We start from the raw sequence: 26,834 nt of genomic DNA on the forward strand, positions 1-26,834 counted from the left end.
CTTATATCGTTGTCCTCGGAACATAGAGGTATCAGTATGAATGCATCGTCCCGCATCCAGAGGTGGGCGCTGACATTATCTGCCTATGATTACGTCATTCGCCATAGACCATGCACTGACAACTGCGCTGATGCATTGAGCCGGTTACTGTTGCCCACACCGGAGGTGGAAACGCCATTGCCCGCAGAGCTACTCATGGTCACCGATGCCTTTGAGAGTGAAGGGTCGCCTGTCACTGCTCAACAAGTTAAGACCTGGACCAGCCAGGATCTGACCCTTTCAGTTGTAAAACATTGTGTTCTGGTCGACCATCCCCAAGGAAATGGGTGATGAAATGGGTGATGAAATGGGTGATGAAATGTGTGATGAAACCAAAGCGTACAGCCGTCGCAAAGATGAGCTTTCCATCCAGTTCGACTGTTTGCTGTGGGGTAATTATGTTGTAATGCCCAAGAAAGGCAGGGCGAGATTTGTACGGGAGTTACATAGTACGCATCCCGGTATTGTCATGATGAAGGCATTGCCAGGACCCATGTTTGGTGGCCTGGCATTGACTCGGACTTGGAGTCATGCGTGCATCAGTGCAGCACTTGCATGCAGTTAAGCAATGCCCCAAAGGAAGCTTCGCTCAGTCTGTGGTCATGGCCATCCAAACCGTGGTCTAGAATCCACATCGACTTTGCGGGCCCCTTCCTCGGTAAAATGTTTTTTGTGGTGGTGGATGCATACTCCAAATGGATAGAATGTGTGACCTTGTCATCCAGCACTTCTACTGCCACCATTGAGAACCTGAGAGCCATGTTTGCCACACATGGTCTACCAGACATCGTTGTCAGCGACAATGGACCGTGTTTCACGAGCCTGGAGTTTCAAGAGTTCATGAAACGCAACATCATAAAACTCATGAGGTCAGCCCCGTTCAAACCCGCATCCAATGGTCAAGCGGAGCGGGCAGTTCAAACCATCAAGCAGAGCCTGAAACACGTAACTCACGGTTTCTTACAGACACGCCTATCACGCATACTGCTCAGTTACAGGACAAGGCCACACACGCTCACCGGGTCCTGCCTGCGGAACTATTGATGAAGAGAGGCCTCAAAACCAGGCTCTCTCTAGTCGATCCTTACCTTAACGATCATGTTGAAACCCGACATCAACGGCAGCAACGGTATCACGACCACGCCGCAGTGTCATGTGACATCTGTAAATGACCCAGTGTATGTACCTAACCATGGTCAAGGGCCCAAGTGGCTCCCGGGCAATGTTATGGATAAGGAGGGTAACCGGGTGTATATGGTTAAGCTCAAGAATGGACACATATGTAGGAAACACATTGATCAAATCATGCTAAGACACACTGATGAACTGGAACAATTGGAAGGAGACACTGCGATCTTAGATGACCAACCAACTCACGTCCAGCCATCAGAAGAACCCACTGTGGTCAACACCCAACCCCAAGTCGTGAGAGACTCGGAAAGCACTGGGATTGTACTGAGATGGTCAACCAGGGAGCGAAGGGCTCCGGACCGTCTGAACTTGTAATATGGACTTGTGTCAAGAACTGGGGGGGCGGGGGGGGCGGGGGATGATGTAATGTATGTACATAAGGTCTGCCCACCAGCAGGGGGCACTACCGTTGGAGGTCCTAGGATCATAGGTACACTCGTGCTGGGCCCGGTATATAACCTGAACTTCACCTTTGTATCTTCATGTCTGGAAGCCATTAAAGACTGACCAGGTGACACCTGGCCACTGGCTCACAGTATGGAGTTCATTGTATCATTTCATACACCACACTACAATTAGCCTAACATCTGCTGTTTGGAAATTACTGGAGTCTAATGACTGAACACCTTAAAAATATTCATCATATCAGAGAGCCAGCATGGATTTGTAACGGGTGGGTCATAAGAACATAACAAATAGGAGCAGGAGTAGGCCAGTTGGCCCCTCAAGCCTGCTCCACCATTTAATAAGATCATGGCTGATCTGATCATGGACTCAACTCCACTTCCCTGCCCGCTCCCCACAACCCTTTATTCCCTTATCGCTCGAAAATCTGTCTATCTCCACCTTAAATATATTCAATGACTCAGCTTCCACAGATCTCTGGGGCAGAGAATTCCACAGATTCACAACCCTCTTAGAGAAGAAATTCCTCCTCATCACAGTTTTAAATGGGCGGCCCCTTATTCTAAGACTATATCCCCTAATTTTAGTTTCCCTGATGCGTGGAAATATCCTCTCTGCATCCACCTTGTCGAGCCCCCTCATTATCTTATAAGCTTCAATAGGACCACCTCTCATTCTTCTGAACTCCAATGTGTGCAGGCTCAACCTACTCAACCTATCCTCATAAGTCAATCCCCTCATCTCCGGAATCAACCCAGTGAGCTTTCTCTGAACAGCCTCCAATGCAAGTATATCTTTCCTTAAATACGGAGATCAAAACTATATGCAGTACTCCAGGTGTGGCCTCACCAATACCCTGTACAGTTGTAGCTGGACTTCTCTGCTTTTATACTCCTCCCCCTTACAATAAAGGCCAATATTCCATTTGCCTTCCTGATCACTTGCTGTACCTGCATACTAACTTTTTGTGTTTCATGCACAAGGACCCCCAGGTCCCGCTGTACTGCAGCACTTTGCTATTTTTCTCCACTTAAATTATAATTTGCTTTTCTATTTTTTCTGCCAAAGTGGATAACCTCACATCTGCCAAATTTTTGCCCACTCACTTAGCCTGTCTATATCCCTTTGCAGATTTTTTGTGTCCTCCTCACAATTTACTTTCCCACCCATCTTTATATCATCAGCAAACTTGGCTACATTACACTCGGTCCCTTCATCCAAGTCATTAATATAGATTGTAAATAGTTATGGCCCCAGCACTGATCCCTGCGGCACACCAGTCACTGTTTGTCAACTGGAAGATGACCCATTTATCCCGACTCTCTGTTTTCTGTTGTTAACCAATCCCGTCATGCCTGACGAACCTGATTGATTTTTTTGAGGTGAGTAAAGTGGTGACTGTGGATGCTCTTTATATGGACTTCCAGAAAACATTTGATAAAGTCCCTTATAAGAGATGGAGTTAAAACTGAAGCTTATTGCATTGCAGGCAAATTATTGGCCTGATTTGGAAATTGGCTGAGCAGCAGGAGACAGAGGCCCAGAAATACGTTTGCTTCCGAGAGCGGGCATGGGGATTGCGAGGCTTGAGCTGCGGAGAACTGCAGGCAGTGCGCCAACTTTGCATGATGGGAGCGCTCAGCCCAGCGTTGGATGTGCTGCTGATTGGCTGAACACTCAGCAGGGGGTCAGAGTTCATGCACAGCTAGCACCAATTAAAGCTTGCCTGCATTACTTAAAGGCAGTCTGTACCTCTTAAAGGGGAGGTGCCTTCTGCCTGCAGATCATCATACAACTGACTAAGGAAGACAGTGCAAAAACTCAATTCATGATGGCTCAACAGGGGAGAAGGGGTACACCAAGCTTCTCCAATGCAGCACTAGAGTCCTTGATGCAGGAGGTGACAAGGAGGAGCGAGGTGCTCTTTGTATAGGAGGCCAGGAGGCTCTCCAGGCAACAGAGCAAAGTACAGTGGGAGCAGATAGCCACTGTGGTGAATGCCAGCAGTGTAGCCCCGAGGACCTGGACACTGTGCAGGAAGAGGTTTAATGACCTTACACGTGTGGTCAAGGTCAGTGAATTCATCTTCACAAGCCATATCCCACCATCTGCACCACTAGCCTCACACACCGCTTAATGCACCCACACCCCCATCACTTATCTACCCAAACTCTTTACCAAATACAACTCATATCTCACATTCATAGCTTCACCTCACCCTCATACACTTACCACTGCTGCAAGCCTCACACCCACAACTCACAGCTTGCACACGCTGGCAGCTATTCAACCATGACAGGCACATCACACAAACACATTGCACCACACTCACTGACACACTTTCTGTTCTCTTTCAGGAAAAGGTGTTGCACAACCAGCGCCCAAGAGCCTAACTGGTGAGGGACGTGCATCACCTCACCCCCCAGGAGGAGACAGCGCTGGCCATTCTTGGGAGGGGCATGGCTGAGCCCGTGGCCAGTGACGGGGCTGAAAGAATACAAGATGCTGGTATCCTCCTCCATAATCCTCCTCCTCACATCCCACTTCCCCCTCACCCCACAATCTCTTCTGATTTACAAGCTGCACATGGTGTAAGCATACACCCCTTACTCCCCCCACTTATCACATCCCTCCCCCTCACCACAGCCCTAACCCTCTCCCCTCCCCACAACCCCCCCTCCCCTCACCACAAAGCCCCTCCCCTCACCGCAACCCCCCCTCCCCTCACCATAAAGCCCCTCCCCTCACCACAAACGCCCTCCCCTCACCACAAACCCCCTCCCCTCACCACAAACGCCCTCCCCTCACCACAAACCCCCTCCCCTCACCACAAACCCCCTCCCCTCACCACAACCCCCCCTCCCCTCACCACAAAGCCCCTCCCCTCACCACAAACGCCCTCCCCTCACCACAAACCCCTTTCCCTCACCACAAACCCCCCTCCCCTCACCACAAAGCCCCTCCCCTCACCACAAACCCCCTCCCCTCACCACAAACCCCCTCCCCTCACCACAACCCCCCCTCCCCACACCACAATCCCCCCTCCCCTCACCACAAAACCCCTCCCCTCATCACAAACCCGCTCCCCTCACCACAAACCCCCCTCCCCTCACCACAAAGCCCCTCCCCTCACCACAAATGCCCTCCCCTCACCACAAACCCCCTCCCCTCACCACAACCCCCCCTCCCCTCACCACAAAGCCCCTCCCCTCACCACAAATGCCCTCCCCTCACCACAAACCCCCTCCCCTCACCACAAACCCCCTCCCCTCACCACAACCCCCCCTCCCCTCACCACAAACCCCCTCCCCTCACCACAAATCCCCTCCCCTCACCACAACCCCCCCTTCCCCTCACCACAAAGCCCCTCCCCTCACCACAAACGCCCTCCCCTCACCACAAACCCCCTCCCCTCACCACAAACCCCCCTCCACTCACCACAAAGCCCCTCCCCTCACCACAAACCCCCTCCCCTCACCACAACCCCCCCTCCCCTCACTACAAAGCCCCTCCCCTCACCACAAACCCCCTCCCCTCACCACAACCACCCCTCCCCTCACCACAAAGCCCCTCCCCTCACCACAATCCCTCCTCCCCTCCCCACAACCCTCCCTCCCCTCACCACAATCCCCCTCCCCTCCCCAAAACCCTCCCTCTCCTCACCACAACACCCCCTCCCCTCCCCATAACCCTCCCTCCCCTCACCACAATCCCTCCTCCCCACAACCCTATCCCCCCTCACCAAAACCCTCCCTCCTTTCCACAAAACCCCCCTCCCCTCATCACAACACTCGTCCCCTCCCCTCTCTCGCGCTCGCGCTCTCTCGGAGAAATTGAGTGCTGCTGTGACCATTTCCATGCACTACGGTGGCCTCCTAATGCTCAAAAATGCAGTCCGAGATGCGCACTTCTGACGGAAAGTGCGCGGTGCCATCTTGTAAAAGAGGTTAGCTCTTGCGTACCTAACACCTGTCGGCAGCTGCAGAGTGGGCAGATTAAGTCAATCAGTGGGCAGGATGTTAAAGGAGCGTCAAGTAACCCCACTAGCATTCCATGCAGGGTTTCTCAACTACTTGCAGGTTCGTTTCTAGACTATTTCTTCTGGCTATTGCTGCAATTGTACATGCTTTTGGAGCATTCCTGTACTTGCCTAAAGTTTGACTACAGCAGCTGAAGCACTTTTTTGTTCATTTAAAAGCTTGCGCTAAAACAAGTTGCTTCCAGACATGGGTGGCCTGGTAGAGATTCACCTTGGAACTGAGCATGACTTGGAGAATGAAGAGAGGCCACAAGCTTCTGGAAGAGGAAGGAGGAGAGCGAGGGGAAGAAAGGCTCTCAGCAGAAGGCCATATCTGCCGAGGATCTTTAAGGAGCAATTTTCTTCAACGAGGATCAATGCACGAGACGTCCTTTCTTGAGTAAAGAGGTCATGACTGAAATCCTTCGGTGTCAAATTTTGTTTGATAATCGATAATGCGAAGCACCTTGCGATGTTTTACTACCTTTAAGATGCTATATAAATACAAGTTGTTGTTGCCACAACTGCAATCTCAAAGCAGAATGAGGACAGCAGTGGCGAACGAGGTGACCGTGGCTCTTAACTTTTATGCATCTGGCTCCTTCCAGGCTGCAGCTGAAGATATAAGCAACGTCTCGCCTTTTGCAGGGCACTGCTGAATAAGGGAGGTTACCGAGGCTCTCTGTGCAAAGAGAGACAGCTTCAACTCATTCCATTTTGCCAGAGACAAGCAGGCAGAGCGAGCACGAGAGCTTCCTCATGGTGCAGAGAGCCAACGACTGCCCACACATAGCTTTGTGGCACCTCATGTGATCCCTGCCATTTTCCTGAACCATAAGGGATTCCACTCTCAATGTGCAGCTGGCGTGTGACCACAGGCAGCGCATCCTGCGGGTGATCCTGGCAGTAGTCACACTTGCTTCATTCTACCCCAGTCCTCTGCGCCAACTGTATTTGACCCACCATGGCAAGTGGAAGGGTTCTCCACCCATGACATCGCTTGTGACTCTGGTCCGGAACCCCTGCACAGCACACCAACAGCAAGAGTCTTGCTGTCATAAGAAACATTATGCAGTACACCATCGGCGTCCTCAATCCCTGAACCGCTCTGGAGGAGCCCTGCAGTACTCAGCTGAGCGGGTATCAAGATTTATGGTAGTGTGCTGCATGCTGCACAAACTGACCATTATATGTTAACAACACAGCCTTTGACACGGTTGACCACTCCATCCTCCTCCAACGCCTCTCCACCATCGTCCAGCTGGGTGGGACTGCATTTGTCCATACTTATCTAATCGTAGCCAGAAAATCTACAATGGCTTCTCTTCCTGCTCCCGCAGCGTTACCTCTGGTGTTCCCCAAGGATCTATCCTTGGCCCCTCCTATTTCTCATCTACATGTTGCCCCTTGGCGACATCATCCAAAACACAGCGTCAGTTTCCACGTGTACCCAGCTCTACCTCACCCCCACTTCTCTCGACCCCTCCACGGTCTCTAACTTGTCAGACTGCTTGTCCGACACCCAGTACTGGATCAGGAGAAATTTTCTCCAATTGAATATTGGGAAGACCGAAGCCAATGGCCCTGAAATTCCGGTGGGAGGCTTCTTTTGGACGAACGCCTCCGATCGGAGAATTTTTACGAAAGTACCTGGTGGTCCCGGGAGGAGCGTGGGATTCTAGTGGGGAGGCCTCCTCTTCCCGCGCTGCGGAGCGTGCTCCTGTCCTCCAGGTTCCCATGGAGACGATGCAGTCATATGTGACTGCTCAGCCAATCAGGCGCAGTATTCTCATTAATAGCAATGGGAAGTCCGTATCTACCAGTTCTCATTGCTACGAAAGAGAAAAAAAAACAAACACACTAAGCAGCATAATAAAAAACACGCGTCACATAATTAAAATTAATTGAAATTAAAGTTAATAAATGTCTTAGAAAAAATATATATTTTTCCGATTTTTTAAAAAAGTTTTGTGATTCGGGTTAAAAATAAACTTACCTTAGTGAGCAAGGTTTTTTAACATTAAAATGTGTTTTTTAAAATGTTATTTTTATATGTTTTTGTATGTTTTTAAACTCTTACGCTGGTAACAGTACGCTATGTGCCTGCTTTTACCAGGTGCAAGAGTTTTCAGGACATTCGCTGGGCAAGAGACGGGCAAATCCCACAATCTTGCCCATGGAGTGTCCTAGCTATGGGGATATGGAGGATCTGTCAAGCCAGAACCAGAGAGTGACCGATCAGAAAAGCTGGGTTTCAGCGCATGTACATTGTGCGCTGAAAATCGGCTTTTGCGATGCCTTCCCGGGTCCGTACACACTCCATACACATCCCGTACACACTCCGTACACGCCCCATACACGCCCCGTGCGCACCCCATTCGTGTCCCGTATGCGCCCCATGCGTGCCTCGTACATGCCCCGTATGCACCCCATACGCGCCCTGTACACACTCCGTACTCACTCCGTACACACCCCGTACAGGCCCCATACGCGTCCCGTACACGCCCTGTACATGCCCCGTGCACGCCCCGTACACGCCCCGTACACACTCCATACGCGCCCTGTATACACTCCATACACACCCCGTACATGCCCCATACGCGTCTCATACACGCCCCGTACACGCCCCGTGCGCGCCCCGTATGCGCCCCGTACACACTCCGTACACGCTCCGTACACGCCCTGTACGCGCCCCGTACACACTCCGGACACGCCCCGTACATGCCCCGTACACACCCCGTACACACTCCGTACACACTCCGTACACACTCCGCACGTACCCGGGAAGGCTGGGATTTCTGCCCCATTGTCTTTGGTCCCCGCCACAAACTGCGTTCCCTAGCTAGTGATTCCATCCCTCTCCTTAGCATCTGTCTGAGGCTAAACCAGACTGTTCCTAACTTAGGCGTCATATTTGGCTTCCAGCCACACATCCGCAGCATAACTAAGACCGCCTATTTCCACCTCCGTAACATCGCCCATCTCCGCCCCTTGCCTCAGCTCTTCTGCTGTTGAAACCCTCATCCGTGCCTTTGTTACCTCTTGACTCGACTATTCAAACGTACTCCTGGCTGGCCTCCCACATTCTACACTATGTAAACTTGAGGTCATCCAAAACTCGGCAGCCCGTGTCCTAACTCGCTCCAAGTTCTGATCACCCATCACCCCCTGTGCTCGCTGTAAGATGTAAAATATCGCTTGCCACTATTTCGAAGAAGATGAGGGGACCGAGTGTCCTGATCAATATTTATCCCTCAATCAACAACGCTAAACAGATTATCTGCTCATTATCACGTTGCTGCTTGTGGGAGCTTGCTGTGCGCAAATTGGCTGCCGTGTTTCCCACATTACAACAGTGACTACAATTCAACAGGGCTGTAAAGACGTCCGGTGATTGTGAACGGCACTATAGAAATGCAAATGTTTCTTTCTTTTAACAGTTCCACGCATGTTACCTTTCCTCTAACACTGCCCATCACATCACCCACTGCCCATCACATCGCCCGTTGACCGTCACATCGCCCATTGCCCATCACATCACCCACTGCCCATCACACCACCCAGTGCCCATCACACCACCCACTGCCCATCACATCGCCCGCTGACCGTTACATCGCCCACTGCCCATCACATCACCCACTGCCCATCACACCACCCACTGCCCATCACATCGCCCACTGCCCATCACATCACCCACTGCCCATCACATCGCCCACTGCCCATCACATCGTCCACTGCCCATCACATCGCCCGCTGACCGTCACATCGCCCGTTGACCGTCACATCACCCACTGCCCATCACATCGCCCACTGCCCATCACATCACCCACTGCCCATCACATCGCCCACTGCCCATCACATTGCCCACTGCCCATCACATCACCCACTGCCCATCACATCACCCACTGACCTTTACATCGCCCACTGCCCATCACATCACCCACTGCCCATCACATCGCTCACTGCCCATCACATCGCCCACTGCCCATCACATCACCCACTGCCCATCACACCACCCACTGCCCATCACATCGCCCACTGCCCATCACATCACCCACTGCCCATCACATCGCCCACTGCCCATCACATCGTCCACTGCCCATCACATCGCCCGCTGACCGTCACATCGCCCGTTGACCGTCACATCACCCACTGCCCATCACATCGCCCACTGCCCATCACATCACCCACTGCCCATCACATCGCCCACTGCCCATCACATTGCCCACTGCCCATCACATCACCCACTGCCCATCACATCACCCACTGACCTTTACATCGCCCACTGCCCATCACATCACCCACTGCCCATCACATCGCTCACTGCCCATCACATCGCCCACTGCCCATCACATCACCCACTGCCTATCACATCACCCACTGCCCATCACTTCACCCACTGACCCACTAACCCACTATCCATCACATCACCCACTGATCCACTGACCCAGGACCCACTGACCCGCTGACCCAGGTCACACTGGCCCACTGACCCACTGATCCAGGACCCACTGACCCACTGACCCATGACCCACTGACCTACTGACCCACTGACGCAGGACCCACTGACCCACTGATCCACTGACCCACTGACCCAGGACCCACTGACCCACTGACCCACTGACCCAGGACCCACTGATCCACTGACCCACTGACCCAGGACACACTGACCCAGGACCCACTGACCCACTAACCCAGGACCCACTGACCCACTGACCCAGGACCCACTGACCCACTGACCCAGGACCCACTGACCCACTAACCCAGGACCCACTGAGCCACTGACCCACTGATCCAGGACCCACTGAGTCATGACCCACTGACCCAGGACCCACTGACCCACTGACCCACTGACCCACTGACCCACTGACCCAGGACCCACTGACCCACTAACCCAGGACCCACTGAGCCACTGACCCACTGATCCAGGACCCACTGAGTCATGACCCACTGACCCAGGACCCACTGACCCAGGACCCACTGACCCACTGACCCAGGAAACAATGACCCACTGACCCACTGACCCAGGACCCACTGACCCACTGACCCAAGACTCACTGACCCACTGAGCCATGACCCAGGGCCCATTGACCCACTGACCCTGGAGCAACTGACACACTGACCAAGGATCTACTGACCCACTGACCCATTGACCCAGGACTAACTGACCCACTGACCCACTGACCCAGGACCCACTGACCCACTGACCCAGGACACAATGACCCACTGACCCACTGATCCACTGACCCACTGATCCAAGACCCACTGACCCACTGACCCAGGACCCACTGACCCATTGACCCAGGACTCACTGACCCATTGACCCAGGACCCACTGACCCAGGAGCCACTGACCCACTGACCCACTGACCCATTGACCCAGGACTCACTGACCCATTGACCCAGGACTTACTGACCATCTGACCCACTGACGTACTGACCCACTGACCTGCTGACCCACGACCCACTGACCCAGAATCCACTGACCCACTGACCCGCTGACCCAGGACCCACTGACCCACTGACCCACTAACCCACTGACCCACTGACCCAGGACCCACTGACCCACTGACTCACTGACCAAGGACCCACTGACCCAGGATCCACTGACCCATGACCCAATGACCCACTGACCCAGGACCCACTGACCCACTGACCCCAGGACCCACTGACCCACTGACCCAGGATCCACTGACACATTGACCCACTGACCCAGGAACCACTGACCCACTGACTCACTGACCCAGGACCCACTGACCCACTGACCCACTGATCCACTGACCCACTGACCCAGGACCCACTGACCCAGGACCCATTGACCCATTGACCCACTGACCCACTGAGTCACTGACCCACTGACCCACTGACCCAGGACCCACTGACCCACTGCCCCACTGACCCACAGACTCACTGATCCACTGACCCAGGACCCACTGACCCACTGTCCCACTGACTCACTGACTCAGGACCCACTGACACACTGACCCAGGACCCACTGACTCACTGACCCAGAACCCACTGACCCACTGACCCACTGACCCAGGAACCACTGACCCACTGACCCACTGACCCACTGACCCACTGACCCAGGACCCACTGACCCACTGACCCACTGATCCACTGACCCACTGACCCAGGACCCACTGACCCAGGACCCATTGACCCATTGACCCACTGACCCACTGAGTCACTGACCCACTGACCCACTGACCCAGGACCCACTGACCCACTGCCCCACTGACCCACAGACTCACTGATCCACTGACCCAGGACCCACTGACCCACTGTCCCACTGACTCACTGACTCAGGACCCACTGACACACTGACCCAGGACCCACTGACTCACTGACCCAGAACCCACTGACCCACTGACCCACTGACCCAGGAACCACTGACCCACTGACCCACTGACCCACTGACCCACTGACCCAGGACCCACTGACCCAGGATCCACTGACCCACTGACCCAGGACCCACTGACCCACTGACCCAGGACCCACTGACGCAGGATCCACTGACCCACTGACCCAGGACCCACTGACCCACTGACCCAGGACCCACTGACCCAGAACCCACTGACCCACTGACCCAGGACCCACTGACCCACTGACCCAGGACACACTGACCCAGGACCCACTGACCCACTGACTTACTGACCCACTGACCCAGGAACAACTGACTCACTGACCCAGGATCCACTGACCCACTGACCCAGGATCCACTGACCCACTGACCCACTGACCCACTGACTCAGTGACTCAGGACCCACTGACCCACTGACCCAGGAACAACTGACTCACTGACCCAGGATCCACTGACCCACTGCCCCACTGACCCACTGTCCCACTGACTCACTGACTCAGGACCCACTGACACACTGACCCAGGACCCACTGACACACTGACCCAGGACCCACTGACTCACTGACCCAGAACCCACTGACCCACTGACCCACTGACCCAGGAACCACTGACCCACTGACCCACTGACCCACTGACCCACTGACCCAGGACCCACTGACCCAGGATCCACTGACCCACTGACCCAGGACCCACTGACCCACTGACCCAGGACCCACTAACGCAGGATCCACTGACCCACTGACCCAGGACCCACTGACCCACTGACCCAGGACCCACTGACCCAGAACCCACTGACCCACTGACCCAGGACCCACTGACCCACTGACCCAGAACCCACTGACCCACTGACCCAGGACCCACTGACCCACTGACCCACTGACCCACTGACCCACTGACCCACTGACCCAGGACCCACTGACCCACTGACCCAGGATCCACTGACCCACTGACCCAGGACCCACTGACCCACTGACCCAGGACCCACTGACCCACTGACCCAGGACCCACTGATCCACTGACCCACTGACCCAGGACACACTGACCCAGGACCCACTGATCCACTGACCCACTGACCCAGGACACACTGACCCAGAACCCACTGACCCACTGACCCAGGAACAACTGACTCACTGACCCAGGATCCACTGACCCACTGACCCAGGATCCACTGACCCACTGACCCACTGACTCAGTGACTCAGGACCCACTGACACACTGACCCAGGACCCACTGACCCACTGACCCAGAACCCACTGACCCACTGACCCACTGACTCACTGACCCAGGACCCACTGACACACTGACTCACTGACCCACGACTCACTGACCCACTGACTCACTGACCCACGACTCACTGACCCACTGACTCACTGACCCAGGACCCACTGGCACACTGACCCAGGACCCACTGACTCACTGACTCACTGACCCACGACTCACTGACCCACTGACTCACTGACACAGAACCCACTGACTCACTGACCCAAGACCCACTGACCCAGGACCCACTGACCCACTGACCCACTGACCCACTGACCCAGGACCCACTGACCCACTGACCCAGGACCTACTGACCCACTGACCCAGGACCCACTGACCCACTGACCCAGGACCTACTGACCCACTGACCCAGGACCCACTGACCCACTGACCCAGGACCTACTGACCCACTGACCCACTGACCCACTGACCCAGGACCCACTGACCCACTGACCCACTGACCCACTGAACCAGGACCCACTGACCCACTGACTCACTGACTCACTGACTCACTGACCCACTGAACCAGGACCCACTGACCCACTGAGTCACTGACTCACTGACTCACTGACCCACTGACCCAGGACCCACTGACCCACTGACCCAGGACCCACTGACCCACTGACCCAGGACCCACTGACCCACTGACCCAGGACCCACTGACCCACTGACCCACTGACCCACTGACCCAGGACCCACTGACCCACTGACCCAGGACCTACTGACCCACTGACCCAGGACCCACTGACCCACTGACCCAGGACCTACTGACCCACTGACCCAGGACCCACTGACCCACTGACCCACTGACCCAGGACCCACTGACCCAGGACCTACTGACCCACTGACCCAGGACCCACTGACCCACTGACCCACTGACCCAGGACCCACTGACCCACTGACCCACTGACCCAGGACCCACTGACCCACTGACCCACTGACCCACTGACCCAGGACCCACTGACCCAGGACCTACTGACCCAGGACCCACTGACCCACTGACCCAGGACCCACTGACCCACTGAACCAGGACCCACTGACCCACTGACTCACTGACTCACTGACTCACTGACCCACTGACCCAGGACCCACTGACTCACTGACCCAGGACTCACTGACCATCACATCACCCAGTTTCTGACAACAGACAAATAGAAACCACCAAAAATGGACATTTCAATCCAAATTCATGAATTTAATCATGACATAATGCCTGAAAAAATGGACTAATCACTCTCCTTCATTCCTCAGTGCCTATCCTCTGTGAATCTTTACGTCCGCTAGTGCTCAGCGGCGCTACCCCAGTGGGTTCAGCATGGCTGGTGGGAGGCTGCTAACTGTCCGTGGGGGATACTACAGATGGCCTTGCAGATGCCCTCGAGTAGCTCTGGGCCTAGAAGGCCCGGCTGTAGACTGCACCACCTTGGCCTGGGTGGCAGCAGTCTGGGCTGGCTGGCTGACAGGCAACAGCAAGGGCACTGGTGGAGTGGCAGGGTTGGGAGGATGAATGTTGTCTTCCTGAGGGACTCATTGTGCTCCATGGAGCCCTGCCAGTCCCATGGGGCACCTCAGCAATCCTAGTAATCTGTTGGAGGACAGATTGATGGAGTGCTGTGATGCCCTGGAAGCCCCTTTCAACAGTGATCTCCGGATCTATGCTGGCAGTCTGAGCTCCCGACGTTGGGTCAATTGCACCTGAACTGCAATGGAAACTGTGACCTTGGCCATCACGGTGGGCTCCACAGATGTGCTGATGGTGGTGACCGCCCATTCCATGTTGGAAAGGATGGGCTCCAGGGCTTGCACAAAGCCTTGTGCCGTTGGTGCTGGACGCTTCATGCTCCACCACACAGTCGCATATGGGTTCATCACTGATTGCAACTCGCACGCCGGTTTTCAGGGGTTGGCCAATTTCTCCCCCAAGGTCTCTCTCTCTCTCTCTCGCATTCTTCCAAATTCAAATCTATCGCAATCTTTTCTTTTCTACTCAGAGAGATAAGAGAGGAAGCCAAAACATGAAATTATAATCTTCCCCCAACTCTCTGTGCCGACAATTTAATTGCCGAGCTGCCAATCAAAATGAGATCACCTTGAATGAGGGGAGTCTCCCACGTTTTGATAACCGCCTGCTGTGCACAACGAATTAAAGCAAACCAACGTTAGAGGCAAATATTTTTCAGGGTTGGTGAATGAACCTATTCTCTTAAGCTAAACTTGTTTTCCCGCGCTATTGAATTTCTATATTAGTCCATATTAGTCCTCGAAGAGTGCATCACTTCACACTTGTCCGCACTGACCTCCATCCACCGAGCTTCTGCCCATTTCACCATCCAGTCAGTTTTGGTCACCTTACTTAAGGAAGGATATACTAGCTTTGGAGGGGGTACAGAGACGATTCACTAGGCTGATGCCGGAGATGAGGGGGTTACCTTATGATGATAGATTGAGTAGACTGGGTCTTTACTCGTTGGAGTTCAGAAGGATGAGGGGTGATCTTATAGAAACATTTAAAATAATGAAAGGGATTGACAAGATAGAGGCAGAGAGGTTGTTTCAACTGGTCGGGGAGACTAGAACTAAGGGGCACAGCCTCAAAATACGGGGGAGCCAATTTAAAAATGAGTTGAGAAGGAATTTCTTCTCCCAGAGGGGTGTGAATCTGTGGAATTCTCTGCCCAAGGAAGCAGTTGAGGCTAGCTCATTGAATGTATTCAAATCACAGATAGATAGATTTTTAACCAATAAGGGAATTAAGGGTTACGGGGAGCGGGCGGGCAAGTGGAGCTGAGTCCACGGCCAGATCAGCCATGATCTTGTTGAATGGCGGAGCAGGCTCGAGGGGCTAGATGGCCTACTCCTGTTCCTAATTCTTATGTTCTTATGTTCTTATGTCATCCTGTAGTCTATAACTATCCTCCTCACTGTCTGCTACTTTGCCAAGTTTTGTATCCTCTGCAAACTGTATCATGTTGCTCCCGACACCCAAGTCTAGGTCGGTTATAACAATTGCAAAAAATGTTGGACCCAAAACTGGCCCTTGGGGAACACCACTACAAACCCCTCCCAGTCTGAAAATATCCATCCACTGCTTCCTGTCACTGAGCTCATTCCCCGCCCATACCCTCACTTTCCCCTTAATTCCATGGGCTTCCATCTACTTAACATGCCTCCTTTATGGTACTTTGCCAAATGCCTTCAGAATCGACAGCATCGACAGCATCTACAGCACTGCCTTGATCAACATTCTCTGTTACCGCATCCAACAATTCAATCGTTAGTCAGGCACGATTCACCGTTATCAAATCCATGCTGGCTCCTCTTGACCAAAGAAAAGAAAGACTTGCATTTATATAGCGCCTTTCACAATCTCAGAACATCCCAAAGTGCTTTACAGCCAAAGAACTACTTTTGAAGTGTAGTCACTGTTGGCAGCAGCTAATTTGCGCACAGCAAGCTCCCATAACCAGCAATGTGGTAATGATCAGATAATCTGTTTTTGTTATGTTGATTGAGGGATAAATATTGGCCAGCACACTGGAGAACTCCCCTGCTCGACTTTGATATAGTGCCGTGGGATCTTTTACGTTCACCTGAGAGAGCAGACGGGGTCTTGGTTTAACGTCTCATCAGAAAGACGGCCCCTTCGTTAACACATGTCTTTCCAATTGAAAGTTTATTTTGTCCCTGATAATGGTTTCCAGTAATTACACACTCACTCTTTACAGACACATTCTCACAGTAATTACAGATCAACATAAGAACATAAGAAATAGGAGCAGGAGTAGGCCACCTGGCCCCTAATAAGATCATGGCTGATCTGATCATGAACTCAGCTCCACTTCCCTGCCCACTCCCCGTAACCCTTTATTCTCTTATCGCTCACAAATCTGTCTATCTTCGCCTGAAATATATTCAAAGACCCAGCCTCCACAGCTCTCTGGGGCAGAGAATTCCACAGATTTACAACCATCTGAGAAAAGAAATTCCTCCTCATCTCATTTAAATGGATGGCCCCTTATTCTGAGACTATGTCCCTGTTGTGTATGCAATAACTGTTAGACTGAGTACTGTTTAACTCCAAGAGGTATGATCTTGGCTCTGCTTTATTAAGGCCCAACGTGACTAATATACAAAATGGCTGGCCTTTTATACTTGGGTTGCACACACGTGCGTGTAGCCCAATGGCCTCCAACAGTGACGCCATCTAGTGGCTAGTGATCCCAAAAGTACATACGTGACAATAGGCCTCTCAAATATTAATACAGTCCTTTACAAATTGAGACGGTCCGGTGTTTTACGCTCCCGGGTTGACCACCTCAGTCCAACTCCAGCCTTGGGTGATGTTCAGAGACTGTTGTGACTGGTGGCTGGGTGGCTGACCTGGTGGAAGTGGCAATGGCCATGTCAGGGATTGAAAGTCCATTTTCATTGAACATGTCAGTGATTGAAAGTTCTGATTCACTGATGATCACTGAGTCCTCTGATGACTGGGGGTAGGTTGGTTGGTCGTCGATTGTCTCTTCCGCTGACTATTCCAGTACGTCTATATGCCGCAGTTTTGTCTGATCCATATGTTTCCTGCATCTTTGCCCATTTTTGAGCTTGACAATAAATACTCTGTTGCCCTCCTTGGCCATGACAGTACCAGCAATCCACTTGGGACCCTGACCATAATTCAGAACATATACAGGATCATTTACAGAAATATCGCATGACACAGCTGCATGATCGTGATACCCTTGCTGACTTTGTCTTCTATATTCAACATTATTATTCAAGTCAGAGTGTACAAGAGATAGCTTGGTCTTAAGGCCTCTCTTCATCATTAGTTCAGCAGGCGAGACCCCGGTAAGCGTGTGTGGTCTTGTCCTGTAACTCAGCAGTATGCATGACAGGCAGGTCTGCAGTGACCCTTGGGTTACTCGCTTCATACTCTGTTTTATGATTTGGATAGCATGTTCTGCTTGCCCATTGGATGCAGGTTTGAATGGTGCTGACCGTACATGTTTGATACCATTGAGTTTCATGAACTCTTGAAACTCCTGACTGGTGAAGCACAAACCGTTGTCGCTAACAACGATGTCAGGCAGACCATGTGTCGTGAACATTACACTGAGATTCTCAATGGTAGCTGTGGATGTGCTGGATGACATGATTATACACTCTATCCACTTCGAATATGCATCCACCACAACTAAAAACATCTTCCCCAGGAAGGGACCTGCAAAGTCTATGTGGATCCTGGACCATGGTTTCGACGGCCACGACCACAGACTCAGCGGTGATTCCACTGGTGCTTTGCTGAGCTGCATGCAAGTGTTGCACTGATGCACACATGATTCCAGCTCAGAGTCAATTCCCAGCCACCATACATGAGACCTGGCAATGACTTTCATCATTACAATGCTGGGATGTGTGCTATGTAGCTCACCTACAAATTTCTCTCTCCCTTTCTTGGGCATAACAACACGATTGCCCCACAGTATACAATCCAACTGAATAGACTTTGCGATGAATGTAAGGTTTGGTCTCCTCGCACATTTGCTTCGGTATGGCAGACCTTTGAGGATGCAACTCTTCACCACCAATAAAATCGGGTCCTGCCTGGTCCAGGTCTTAACTTATTGAGCCGTGACAGGGGTTCCTTCACTCTGAAAAGCATCCATAACTAACAATAGGTCCGCCGGTTGTGGCGTTTCCACCTCCGGTGTGGGCAACGGCAGACGGTTCAAAGCATCGGCACAATTCTCAGTGCCAGGTCTATGGCGAATGACATAATCATAAGCGGATAATGTCAGCGCCCATCTCTGGATGCGGGATGAAGCATTGGTATTGATACCTTTGTTTTCAGAGAACAGTGAAGTGAGCGGCTTGTGATCTGTCTCCAGTTCAAACCGAAAACCAAACAGGTACTGATGCATCTTTTTAATCCCATACACACGGCTAGTGTTTCTTTCTCTACCATGCTGGAGCCTCTTTCCGCTTTAGACAAACTTTTTGAAGCATACACGACTGGTTGAAGTTTACCCGACTCATTAGCTTGTTAGAGTACGCAACCAATTCCATATGACGAAGCATCACAGGCCAATACTAAACGTTTACATGGGTCATAATGTACCAGCAGCTTGTTAGAGCAAAGCAGATTAGTGGCTTTCTCAAAAGCTTTGTCTTGAGGACGCACCCCACACCCTTTTCTTAGCAATGGTTCTAATAAGGTGCTCAATTTAGGTAGGAAGTTACCGAAGTAGTTGAGTAGACCCAGGAACGAACACAGCTCCGTCACATTCTGCAGCTTGGGTGCATTCTTGATGGCCTTGGTTTTCGTGTCCGTGGGCCTGATGCCGTCAGCAGCAATTTTCCTCCCCAGGAATTCGACATCTGGTGCCATGAAGATACACTTCAAGCGTTTCAGTCTGAGTCCCACTTTGTCGAGACAATGTCGAACCTCTTCCAGGTTGTTCAGATGTTCCTCGGAGTCACGACCTGTGATCAGGATGTTACCTTGGAACACGACGGTTCTGGGAACGGACTTCAGTCGACTCTCCATGTCCCACTGAAATATTGTTGCAGCCGAGCGAATTCCAAAAGGGATAAATAAATAGTCTTTTATGTGTGTTAATGCACGTAAGTCTCTTCGACATCTCGACCAGCTCCTGTGTCATGTTGGCTGACGTCAAGTCCAGTTTGGTGAACGATATCCCCCTATCTAGCGTTGCAAACAAATCATCAGCCTTCGGTAACGGGTACTGATCCTGTTTCGAAACCCTGTTGATCGTAGATTTATAGTCTCCACAGATTCTGACTGTGCAATCACTTTTCAGAACAGGAACAATGGGGCTGGCCCATTCATTAAATTCAACCGGTGATATGATTCCTCCACGCTGGAGTCTGCCCAGTTTGGTTTTGACCTTCTCCCACATCATATATAGAACTGCCCGAGCTTTTTGAGGGAGATGACTCATTAGGGGAGAGCAACAGCAGCCAAGTTCATGGCACCATGGCTGGCTCTGTTGTACAGGAGGGCATAAAAAAGAGTGGGAGAGCGATAGTGATAGGGGATTCAATCATAAGGGGAATAGATAGGCGTTTCTGCGGCCACAATCGAGACTCCAGGATGGTATGTTGCCTCCCTGGTGCAAGGGTCAAGGATGTCTCCGAGCGAGTGCAGGACATTCTGAAAAGTGAGGGAGAACAGCCAGTTGTCGTGGTGCACATTGGTACCAACGACATAGGTAAAAAAAAAGGGATAAGGTCCTACGAGACGAATTTCAGGAGCTAGGAGTTAAATTAAAAAGTAGGACCTCAAAAGTAGTAATCTCGGGATTGCTACCAGTGCCACGTGCTAGTCAGAGTAGGAATCGCAGGATAGCACAGATGAATACGTGGCTTGAGCAGTGGTGCAGCAGGGAGGGATTCAAATTCGTGGGGCATTGGAACAGGTTCTGGAGGAGATGGGACCAGTACAAACTGGACGGTCTGCACTTGGGCAGGAACGGAACCAATGTCCTAGGGGGAGTGTTTGCTAGTGCTGTTGGTGAGGAGTTAAACTAATATGGCAGGGGGATGGGAACCAATACAGGGAGACAGAGGGAAACAAAAAGGAGACAAAAACAAAAGACAGGAAAGAGATGAGTAAAAGTGGAGGGCAGAGAAACCAAAGGCAAGAAACAAAAAGGGCCACTGAATATAAAAGGGCTGCAGGAGGGGTAAAAACTAAAAATCATGGTTTAAAAACTAGGATGAAAACATTCTACCTAAATGCACGCAGCATTAGAAATAAAGTAAATGAGTTGACGGCACAAATCATTACAAATGGGTATGATTTGGTGGCCATTACAGAGACATGGTTGCAAGGTGGCCAGGACTGGGAATTAAACGTACAGGGGTATCTAACGATTCGGAAAGATAGGCAGGATGGGAAGGGAGGTGGGGTAGCTCTGTTAATAAGGGATGATATCAGGGCAGTTGTGAGGGATGATATTGGCTCCAATGAACAAAATGTTCAATCATTGTGGGTGGAGATTAGAGATAGTAAGGAGAAAAAGTCACTGGTCGGTGTAGTTTATAGGCCCCCAAATAATAACTTCATGGTGGGGCGGGCAATAATCAAGGGAATAATGGAGGCATGTGAAAAAGGAACGGCAGTAGTTATGGGGGATTTTAACCTACATATCGATTGGTCAAATCAAATCGCAGGGGGTAGCCTGGAGGAGGAATTCATAGAATGCATACGGGATTGTTTCTTAGAACAGTATGTAACAGAGCCTACAAGGGAGCAAGCCATTTTGGATCTGGTCCTGTGTAACGAGACAGGAAAAATAAACGATCTCCTCGTAAAAGATCCTCTCGGAATGAGTGATCACAGTATGGTTGAATTTGTAATACAGATTGAGGATGAGGAAGTTGTGTCAGAAACGAGCATACTATGCTTAAACAAAGGGGTCTACAGTAGGATGAGGGCAGAGTTGGCTAAAGTAGACTGGAAACAAGGACTAAACGGTGGCACAATTGAGGAACAGTGGAGGACTTTTAAGGAGCTCTTTCATAATGCGCAACAAAAATATATTCCAGTGAAAAAGAAGGGCGGTAAGAGAAGGGATAACCAGCTGTGGATAACCAAGGAAATAAAGGAAAGTATCAAATCAAAGACCAATGCGTATAAGGTGGCCAAGGTTAGTGGGAAACTAGAGGATTGGGAAGATTTTAAGCAACAGCAAAGAATGACTAAAAAAGCAATAAAGAAAGGGAAGATAGATTATGAAGGTAAACTTGCGCAAAACATAAAAACAGATAGTAAAAGCTTTTACAGATATATAAAATGGAAAAGAGTGACTAAAGTAAATGTTGGTCCCTTAGAAGATGAAAAGGGGGATTTAATAATGGGAGATGTGGAAATGGCTGAGACCTTAAACAATTATTTTGCTTCCGTCTTCACAGTGGAAGACACAAAAACCATGCCAAAAATTGCTGGTCACAGGAATGTGGGAAGAGAGGACCTTGAGATGATCACTATCACTAGGGAGATAGTGCTGGACAGACTAATGGGATTGAAGGTAGACAAGTCCCCTGGTCCTGACGAAATGCATCCCAGGGTATTAAAAGAGATGGCGGATGTTATAGCAGATGCATTTGTTATAATCTACCAAAATTCTCTGGACTCTGGGGAGGTACCAGCGGATTGGAGAGCAGCTAATGTAACGCCTCTGTTTAAAAAAGGGGGCAGGCAAAAGGCAGGTAACAATAGGCCGGTTAGTTTAACATCTGTAGTGGGGAAAATGCTTGAAACTATCATTAAGGAAGAAATAGCGGGACATCTGGATAGGAATAGTGCAATCAAGCAGACGCAGCATGGATTCATGAAGGGGAAATCATGTTTAACTAATTTACTGGAATTCTTTGAGGATATAACGAGCATGGTGGATAGAGGTGTACCGATGGATGTGGTGTATTTAGATTTCCAAAAGGCATTCGATAAGGTGCCACACAAAAAGTTACTGCAGAAGATAAAGGTACGCGGAGTCAGAGGAAATGTATTAGCATGGATAGAGAATTGGCTGGCTAACAGAAAGCAGAGAGTTGGGATAAATGGGTCCTTTTCCGGTTGGAAATCAGTGGTTAGTGGTGTGCCACAGGGATCAGTGCTGGGACCACAACTGTTTACAATATACATAGATGACCTGGAGGAGGGGACAGAGTGTAGTGCAACAAAATTTGCAGATGACACTAAGATTAGTGGGAAAGCGGGTTGTGTAGAGGACACAGAGAGGCTGCAAAGAGATTTGGATAGGTTAAGCGAATGGGCTAAGGTTTGGCAGATGGAATACAATGTCGGAAAGTGTGAGGTCATCCACCTTGGGAAAAAAAAACAGTAAAAGGGAATATTATTTGAATGGAGAGAAATTACAACATGCTGTGGTGCAGACGGACCTGGGGGTCCTTGTGCATGAATCCCAAAAGGTTAGTTTGCAGGTGCAGCAGGTAATCAGGAAGGCGAATGGAATGTTGGCCTTCATTGCGAGAGGGATGGAGTACAAAAGCAGGGAGGTGTTGCTGCAACTGTATAAGGTATTGGTGAGGCCGCACCTGGAGTACTGCGTGCAGTTTTGGTCACCTTAGTTAAGGAAGGATATACTAGCTTTGGAAGGGGTACAGAGACGATTCACTAGGCTGATTCGAGAAATGAGGGTGTTACCTTATGAAGATAGATTGAGTAGACTGGGTCTTTACTCCTTGGAGTTCAGAAGGATGAGGGGTGATCTTATAGAAACATTTAAAATCATGAAAGGGATAGACAAGATAGAGGCAGAGAGGTTGTTTCCATTGGTGGGGGAGACTAAAGTAGGGGGCACAGCCTCAAAATACGGAGGAGCCAATTTAAAATCGAGTTGAGAAGGAATTTCTTCTCCCAGAGGGTTGTGAATATGTGGAATTCTCTGCCCAAGGAAGCAGTTGAGGCTAGCTCATTAAATGTTTTCAAGTCACAGATAGATCGATTTTTAAGCAATAAGGGAATTAAGGGTTACGGGGAGAGGGCGGGTAGGTGGAGCTGAGTCCACGACCAGATCAGCCATGATCTTGTTGAATGGCGGGGCAGGCTCGAGGGGCTAGATGGCCTACTCCTGTTCCTAATTCTTATGTTCTTATGATGGATGGGTCTTGCATCCGAGTCCACGTGGATCTGCACCTTGGCTCCCGTGAAGTGGCTGATGCCTGGTTCGAACAGCGAGGGGAACTTGCTCAGTACTTGGGCACATGTATCTTTCTCCAATGACAATGCCTTGATGTCGTTCCAGTCGCATTTGATTTTTTTAAGCCAGTTCCTGGTGAACAGCGTTGGGCCATTGCCTGGGACAATCCATAGCGGTAACTCATGAACCACACCGTCATACAACACTTCAATTGTGGCACTGCCAATCACCGTTATGAATTCTTTGGTGTACGTGCGCAACTTGGCATTGACTGGACTCAGCCTGGGCCTCACAGCCTTAGTATCCCACAGCTTGTCGAATGCTCTCTGACTCATTATCGGTTGACTCGCCCCCGTGTCCAGTTCCATCAATACCGGCACCCCATTAAATTTCACGTTGATTATTATCGGTTTGATCTTAGTTAGGAATGAGTACAGTCTATAAACTTCCTCCTCTGGTATCTCAGATTGCGAATCCGGATCCGCACTAGTCTGACCATCATCCTCCACTTGGTGTATTGCAGCACGCTTGCTCATCTGCAGACACTTGCGCTGGAGATGCCCCGCTCTCAGACAACCTTTGCAACTATATTGCTTACATTGGCACTGCTGGTGGTGATTTCCCCCACAACCCCAACATGGAGAAATTGGATGCATTCCCGCTGGTGGACTTTGGGCAGCCACAGGTTTCGCGTACACAGTCGGATAGGCCCTGCCATGTGCTGCTCTGCCAAACGCCAAATCAATCATATTTACAGTACTTGCCGAGTTTCGATTTTTCACTGATACCTGCTTTAGACTTCTATCCGTCGTCAGGCATGACAGAGTGATCGTGATGGCCCTGTTCAAGTCCAACGTCTCCACCACCAGTAGTTTACGCAGGATCACCTCGTGCTTGATGCCGATTATAAAGAAGTCCCGTAGCATGTCTGCCAACACAGCCCCGAACTTACACGGTCCCGCTAGACGTCTCAGCTCGGCAATGAATTCCGCCGCATTCTGGCCCTCTGAGTGAACGTTTGTGTAAAATCTGTATCTCGAGATGATGATGCCTGCGTCTGGCTTAAGGTGGTCCTGTACCAGTGTACACAACTCTTCATACATCATCTCTGTTGGACTCACAGGCAGGAGTAGATTCTTTAACAGACCATAAATTTTTGGACCGCAAACCGTGAGGAACACCGCCCGTTGCCGATCTGCTTTGCCGACCTCCTCCATTTTGTTAGCCATGAAGAACTGGCTCAAACGTCTCACAAAGTCTGCCCAATCTTCTCCTTCCACAAATCGCTTCAACAATCCAATTGTGCTCATTTTTGCGTGCAAAGGTTCTTGTTGCCTCGTCGCCAAATGTTGTGTATGCAATAACTGTTAGACCGAGTACTGTTTAACTCCAAGAGGTATGACCTTGGCTCTGCTTTATTAAGGCTCAAAGTGACTAATATACAAAATGGCTGGCCTTTTATACTTGGGCTGCACACACGTGCATGCAGCCCAATGGCCTCCAACAGTGACGCCATCTAGTGGCTAGTGATCCCTAAAATACATACATGACAGTACCCTAGTTTTAGTTTCCCCTATGAGTGGAAATATCCTCTCTGTATCCGCCTTGTTGAGCCCCCTCATTATCTTATATGTTTCGATAAGATCATCTCTCATTCTTTTGAACACCAATGAGTTACACACTCAGTCTTTACAGACACATTCTCACAGTAATTACACACTCAGTCTCAGAGGGTTTCTCCTTCATGGTTACTTGTTGACGGTGACTGTCTCTCACCACGCCACTCAGTACCATCAGGAAGTAATAGGTTTCGCACCAAACCTCAAACTTTCCCACCATACATTTCTTTAAGACTGGACAACAATGTGTAAAAGCTATTGATCCATGTGAGATTCCTGTGGGAGAGCCGCAGAACTTGCAATTTCGGTTTTAGATTTGACGTTGGGGCAGGTATTGTGAATAGTTTTGCTTGTGGCCGCAGGGGTTGGAGTGAATGCAGTGCCAGTGACGCTGAGCTCTTGCAGCATTGATGGAGGACCGAGCCTCTTACCTGGCTGTGTGTGGCATCATTCACAAACAATGGGGCAATTTGCCCAACTAGATATAACATTGTCAGACTGAATCTTCACCCTTATCAGCAAGGTCCCGATTTTCCACATCCTAGTAATAAAACTTGCTGATTCACCCTTCTCTCCCTTACTGTCTCATTGAACCTTCCCTGTTTCCTCACTCCTGGCCAATCAAGGTGATCAGTCCCTTTCTGTTTACTTAATCTGATTTTCATTCCCCGTCATAAAACAATGGGTGTTGCTGATAGATGGTTCAATAAACCGCACAACCAGCTCCCTGCCTCCTCAGATTCTGAAGCCCCAATCTCATGCACAATCAAAATGTGCTTACGGTTAATTATTACAACTGTAGTGAAAAGGGTTTGTTACTAAACGCTATAAAAGAGTTCAACCAGTTTCACTTAAAGCCACTACAAAATAGATAAACTGAACCTGGGCATCCTCCGCACCTGTCCACACCTGACTAGGAACCGCAGGTAAAATCTTTGTTAAATCGTACGACGATTTCATTCTGCACAGTGCATATGTTGTTATTTCAAACTAAATGCGAAGGCTTGATTTACAGCAATTAATCTATAATATTACAGAATGTTAGATGTTCGAAGTTAATGTCAGCCATGTCTCAGTGGGTAGCACTCTTGCCTCTGAGTCAGAAGGTTGTGGGTTCACGTCCCACTCCAGAGACTTGAGCACATAATTCAGGCTGACACTCCAATGCAGTGCTGAGGGAGTGCTGCACTATCGGAGGTGCTGTCTTTCTGATGAGACGTTAAACCGAGGTCCTGTCTGCCTTCTCAGGTAG

The sequence above is a fragment of the Pristiophorus japonicus genome, chromosome 13 (assembly GCF_044704955.1).
Source record: "Pristiophorus japonicus isolate sPriJap1 chromosome 13, sPriJap1.hap1, whole genome shotgun sequence".
In the NCBI taxonomy this organism is placed as follows: domain Eukaryota; kingdom Metazoa; phylum Chordata; class Chondrichthyes; family Pristiophoridae; genus Pristiophorus; species Pristiophorus japonicus.